Source organism: Ixodes scapularis, unplaced genomic scaffold (assembly GCF_016920785.2).
Source record: "Ixodes scapularis isolate PalLabHiFi unplaced genomic scaffold, ASM1692078v2 ptg002182l_1__unscaffolded, whole genome shotgun sequence".
In the NCBI taxonomy this organism is placed as follows: domain Eukaryota; kingdom Metazoa; phylum Arthropoda; class Arachnida; order Ixodida; family Ixodidae; genus Ixodes; species Ixodes scapularis.
In genome coordinates, this window is record NW_024610233.1 from 291,628 (window position 1) to 298,385 (window position 6,758).

A 6,758-nucleotide genomic window follows, 5' to 3' on the forward strand; every position below is an offset into this window, starting at 1 on the left:
AAGGGAGCATGGCTTGTGGAAGCTACGCGGCCGACGTCATGCCCTCTCCTACCCTTCTATTCTCCATGTATATTGTCCTGCCATAGAAGAAAGCTGCAACACAACGACAACTACAAGCAACAAATGATACTGCCGAGTATCCCGCTAAGCCAGTTTAAAACGCAGCAGCTGTAAAAGTCAATGAACATACAAACGGTTATTTTTGTGTGTTCACGGCCCCGACCAGCTGATCCCGGCAGCCTTCTACCGTCCTCCGGCATGGTCTAGTGCTGGTCTAGTGGTTAGGATACCTGGCTCTCACCCAGGAGGCCCGGGTTCGATTCCCGGTGTCGGAACACTTTTTTTTTCTTACATTTCTGTGATTTTTGAATGCATTACAATTAGAAGTAAGCAGATTAAAGCAGTGATTGCCCTACTCACGCCCTTGTTTTTCTGAAGGCACCCACTTAATTCGCAACGACTCCTCTATTCTCAAAGCCGCCCCGAATCTTCCTCCCTAAAAATTTAGACACTGTCCCTAATTTCAATTTTTGGGGAAACCCCTGGATTAAAGTTATAATGGGGAGTCTGAAGCCGTCGTATATGTCAATAAATTAATCCATTCTAACGGACGTGCACCTCCAGAGTGTCGAACCGACATTTTTATCGGTTCGGGTTTACGGCTTTCGGTTCAGCTCCGGGGAGCAAAAATAACGGTTGAAGCCGGTACGAACCGGCTTGAACCACTTAACTGATTATAAATATTCCGCGTTGTATTGGAAATATACAGCATTTCCGCCGTGAAACAAGCAACTATACTGTATACTTTCATATCGTTCTTACAGTCCACTTTGTGGGACTCGCCCTTTGGGGGGGTTACCACTTAGAAACACAAAGGTTCCATGGGTCCGGATAAAGACGTGTTTATTGACTGAAATGCCAACACGCTTCGCTCTTAGACAATGAAAAGTCTGGGCGCTGGCTCAATTGCCAGTATCACCCGGTCGGTTTCCCGCGCTGCCGCATTAGACAGATTCACGGGAAGTCGGAGGCCCACAAAGAAAAACCGAGCTCCGTAGAGCCAGGGCCTCCGCCGACGAGAGCCCCTGGCCCACCTTCGGGGCCAGCTTATGTAGCCTCGGAGAATGGACGCGCCCGGGGAGGCCACTAGCAGTCGCGTCCATCATAGCTCTCAAGGGTGTGCCGAAGGCGCGTTCACCCAAATGGGCAAGGGAGAGCCGGCCCCTTCGGGGAATTCGGCCTCGTGGTTCCTTGTATCCGGGAGGCCGACGCCATTGGTGACGACGACTCCCACGGCCTGCTTGAAGCTAGGCCTGGATAGGGATAGAGGGAACCCGATGGTTCCCACAACTTTCATTTTCAGGTACCAAAAGTATGTGTTGGAAGTTTAAGTACTTTAAGCACACTGTACTTGAACTTTAAGTACTACTTCAATTGGGTCTAGAATACTTGTACTTTACTTGAAGTATATTCTGTGACAATGAACTTGTAGTACGTTACTTAAAGTATATTTGCTGGTACTTCCCCATGAAAGGACAACTCGAACATCCAAGTACGTTCCCCTAATTTGGTCTTGTTAAATTTGGATCACAAAATGATGCTTCGTCAATTCTGAAGCCAGTCGACTTTGTCCAATATTCACCGCCATTTCCGAAAATAACTGATGCACCCCCGATTACCCCTGGGTAATCGGGGGTGCATCCCCTGGGTAATCGGGGGTGCACCCTAATGCATACCAGTTAAAAAAAAAATCCATAAAAAACACTTCATTGGACTGCACTGGACTGGCTCCGATGGCTCGTAGTGTTTTTCCATTGTAATGTGAAACCAGTTTTGGACAAAATACTCGATAGAAGTATTTAAGTTAAGTTACTAAATACCTGCTCCATAAAGTATTTAAAATACTACTCAAGTTACTTTCACTGTGAAGTATCTTGAGTAGAGTACAAATACTTAGAAATGTAATTCAATTCATTTTGAAGATACTTCCGCATTGCGTAATCTGTATCGACGTCAGTGACAACGACAATTACACAACTGCGCAAATCTGGCTTACCAGAATGCAGGGGGGTAAAGGGGGGTGAGGGGGAGTGGCAAATCCCGTGCGCCGACACCCGGGGTCCCGAGTGAACGATCGCAAAAGAGAGCGACAGAACACGAGAGGAAGAAAGCAACATTGCCATGGTAAACGCGAAGAGTGAAAACTCTCAGCAATATAAACAGTGATAATTTAACGTTGTAAACTAAATTCTGAGCTATTCTAACGCTTATAAAATGCAATAAAGTCATTACGCTGCATTAACTTCCCTTCTGTCGAAATCTCGGAAATCTGGTGGTTGAGCAGTTTCGTATTCCTCAGCCGCGCCCACCCGCGCCCCACCGGCGAAGCCGGGTATATGGTTTAGTTTAGCGTTAACGCGAGGCCGTACATCTGCGCACTATGCAAAAAGAAAGCTTCGAAAGGAACGCGAATATCTTTCCATCGGTAAGTTCGTGAATTGTTGAAGTTCACGAAACTGCTCTGATGATGTAACCGTGTTTGGGACCCCGAGGGTCTGCCTGCATGCTCCGCCGCTTGCGGCAGCCAGAATGTATGGGAAAATGGCGGACCTTTTCCTCTAGAGTTAGTATGTATGATCTCTATGCCAGAATGGCTTATTTGCACGCAACAACGCAAAACGGAAAAAAAAGTACCTTAGGGCTATTTTATGCAGTCCGACTATAAGGAGAAAAATATTGTCACGAATGGCAAATGATGAGGCGGCGAATAACTGAACAAACTAAAAGTTTAATGGGTCGAACTTGGGCACAAAACAAAATAGACAAAGGCTAGCGTCGATGTCGGCGAAACAGCAGGATCGACCGCTGGGGCGAGACTGACTCCGGACCGCCACTCGGAGCACCTTTTGTACCCGGGTGTTGTTTCTGGAGCATTCGGCGTAGAAAGTTCGGCGCGTAGAACATTCGTAACTCGATCACACGACAAGGTTCTCGAACTTACAAGAATGTCAAGTTGAAAGAATATATAAAAGAGAAGTCCGCTCCCTGGTATCGGGCTCGGAGCCTCCGCGCGAGAGCCTCCGATCGAGAGCCTCCGATCGAGAGCCACGCCCGGTAACCATTCGGCCACGCGCTCGCTGGGCAACGTGCGTGGCAATATCACTGATAGATGTTACGAAACATTTCTGGGACAACAGGAAAGAGGTCGCTTTATGGGGAGGAGATCAGACCGTGGCGCCCCAAGCGGTTAACTTTAGAACTAGATGGATGGGGACAACAAATACAATGGCTCAGCGCTCGGCTGACTTAACCGAACGCGGCGTCAGCGTTTGGCTGGAGTTCGTGTTCTCCGGTGAGGGAGAGGGGCGGCTCTTTTGTTACCACTCCGGCCTGCATGAACAATGCAGCATGCAGGGCATGCCCAGCTCAGCACAAAAGCGTGGGTCAAGCTCGCATCCTCTGACGACTACTTTCGCGAGAGATCCGGCACTTAACATCACTTCACTAATTGTTGGTGCCCCACTCTATCAAAAAAGATTACATGAACATGCCCACAAGGCGTGTGGGCATGTGCACAGGCCTTGTGTTGGGTAAACACCGAGGTGTGGGGGTGACAAATGGGTCAGAGCACTTCGCCAATAGTGACATCGCTGAATATCACGTCCTGCGGTGCACCTTCGACGCATCGTTTAACTACAATTTATATGGACGAGTATACAATTCACTATAAACGGGGAGTTCACTATAAACGAACTTGGGACACAGGTGTGAGTGGATGGATAACAAAGATAACCCACATAATATCCACGGCAATGGTCGCACATTCTTCAAGTAGGTTGCGTTCAGAAAGGCGCTCATCGTTGGGGGACACTTTGTTGGAATTTTGAGAGGTCGTCCAGCCCGCAGTTCGTTTCCTGTACTGTTCTCTGCTTATCAGTGTTCCCTTTTAGACAGTGTTCGCTAAGGCAAACAAACAACACAAGGGAAAAAAAAACCTCGACGTTTTGCTTTAGCGGGGTCAAATATACAAAAAAGCAAACACAAAAATGTTAACTTTTTTTGTGTGTGTGTCCGCTTCTCATTTTCTTGACACTCAAGTCTGCATTATTATCGTAGGTCGTTTCCCGGTCTGCGTTGCGCCTCGGTGTGGCATCTTTACTTCCGTAAAACCACCCCTTTTGTTTGAGGATTTTTTTTGGGGGAAACTCTGTAGAAACAAAAGGCGCATTTGGGAAGGCGAGGGGAGCTCCTTCATTGTACGAACTTTGGGCTGAAATATGAGTCGCGATTGGTAAAAAAGGGATGTTTTCACAAGCTCAGTCAAAGTCACCATAGCTAATCGGAGCTAGCAACAGGATTTGGTTGCTAGAAAGAATGTTCACGTTTGCTCGTGCCACGCCCACGCCACTTCATACCAAAAGACTCGAAAAATGGCGGAATGTCAAAAATGCATTCAAGATAATGAGTGCAGGATACTAGGAATTTTAATTAAAATAGAGTATCAAATACTCTCGATCAAAGGTATTTGCAAGATACCAAAATACTTCAAAAACTATTTAAGATACAATATCTTGAGTAGAGTATTTGAGATAGGACCCAGTCTGGGTGAAACGGAGTACAGCAACAGCACGTCAATAGGGAGTTGTAGTAGATCGTTTTTTCTCCTCCGCCACGGTATCCCCGAAGAAAACGCCGCAGCTGCGCATGCGCGCCGCCAGCCTTATCTGCATAGTTGAAGGTCTTGTGGCGGATTACGGAACGCTATCCGGGTGCTTAGCGGGCTGCGGAAACGGTCTACTACAACTCCCCAATGAGCTATTGAGGCGTAGCAACGTCGTAAGTTATTTTAAAGGGACCATGAAATGATTTTAAAATCGAGTTTCATCCACCGCACGTCGTAAAAGGTGTGAAAAGAAACACAAAAACACAAAAATAGGGAGCCAAAAAAAATTTATTTGCTATAGAACTTTTAAAAGAAAACTGGACTCTTTTGCGCCTTCCTTCCTTCGCCTGTTCACCACGATGCATCCGCGGAAATGGAGCACGTCAGCCAAATCCACGTCGCCTATTGGGTAAGAGCCTACCTCACCAGCACCGCGATCGTAAACAATAAATAGCCGGCGAATGTTTCCTAAAAGTTTTGTTAAATAATATTCAAATCCACATTTTGTAGCATAATTAGAGATGTGTGGCGAAAATTGCCAAATTTGATAATGCTGAGAGCCAAGCGCCATCTATCGTGTGGTAAACGAAGCAACTACTGCGCAGTGCGCGTGCGCAGTAGGGCAGGGCCGACAGTTACTTGGGTGGCGGCGGTGGCGGCGACCGACGAACGTTTATTTTCTTTGTTTTCCTTCCTCTCAAAACTCTGACTGACTGAACGTTTATTTTTCTACGTGTTCTTCCCGCGCGTGCCGACTTCAAGCAGCAAGAAAACAGTACTTAAAACAGACCACGACGAACAAGAACGCTGGATCCACCGACTCCGACGAAGCGAGCTGTTTAGAATATAGGCCTAGCAGGCATTCCGACTCGGCGCTGCGTTGCTTCGTCGCAAGACCGTCTGCCTACGACCGGCTGGCGTGCTAAATGGAATATGCCCGCGCGACCCTTGTGGACCCTTCCCGTATTATAGTTTGATCGCTGACCTCAATTCTAGATTAAGAGGTGAGGTCAATTTCTTCCCCTTGTTTTCCGAGGCAGTGTTGACGAACACTCGTCGAAAAGGGACTTTCGTCGATTCTATCTTCTTGTGTTGTGTGATATAGAGCTGAAATAAACGCCGTATGGATTACCTTGGTAACACGGTATGTACACTTTGTTATTGGTATGCCATTTTTATTCTGACAGACTGCACGTCACTGTCAAGCTCTAACAGTTCGTGGGAGGTATACGTACAACCCCGGTCCAACCTTTCTTTGCCGAGTGTCGCGTCAGTATCGAGTTGCAATCGTAAAAGAACGGTCCCGAAGCGCTTACAAACAGCGCGAATACAGCACTTCCATCAAGCGCGCGCGTCCGCTCCGAGTGTAAACAGGTATTTACGTGGCTCTTGCTGACACTCGTAGTTCAAACGTATCTTTTTTAACGTCGGCTCGCTCCTGCATCTCCGAGGCCGCGAAAAACGCCGCGGCAATTTGTTTCCATCCACGTCGCTTTGCAAACGACTGACACGGGCCGGCCCTTCTGCCAACAATGACAGAGTGGTTGACTTCTGGAGTCTTCACCGGAAGACTCGCTGCACTTCCCAACAGGCATACCGGCGTATGGGACTAGTCCCATGCTGTCCGTGTAGCGCAACATATCTCATTGAATTTCGCTCAGCTGCGATGCGGCGATGAGAGGCGCCGATTCAGGAAATACGTCGGTGACATCAGCGCAGTAAAACCTACCGGCGCACCCCAACTCGTTGCCGCTAACACTCCCATTCTCCTACTGCCGAGAGAACTTCCGGTTCCGGAAACGGCCTACGTCACGGCTTGTTTTGCGGTCAGTTGGAGAGAATGAAAAAGTCGATATTTCAATAATTTTTTGTGTAGAAGTTAATAAACCGAGACGAAAACGGATGCCTGTTCGGCATTCAGTGGACATTGACGGTTTAATGTAAAAGTTATCTGGAAAAAGTAAAAAGGTCATTTCATGGTCCCTTTAAGCATGCCGCAACGCCTGGAAGGAGGTTCGCACTCCAGCGATGCCAAAGCCGGGGATGCGGAACGCGAGCGGACGCAGTCTACCGATGTTACCAAACAAAGCTTGTG

At 47.7% G+C, this 6,758-nt stretch overlaps 1 non-coding gene across 1 annotated transcript; it reads left to right on the forward strand.

Annotated features, from left to right (window-relative positions):
- Positions 1–262: 262 nt before the first annotated feature.
- Trnae-cuc lies at positions 263–335 on the forward strand. The gene has a single exon. It is a non-coding gene; the product is annotated as a tRNA-Glu (tRNA).
- Positions 336–6,758: the final 6,423 nt, after the last annotated feature.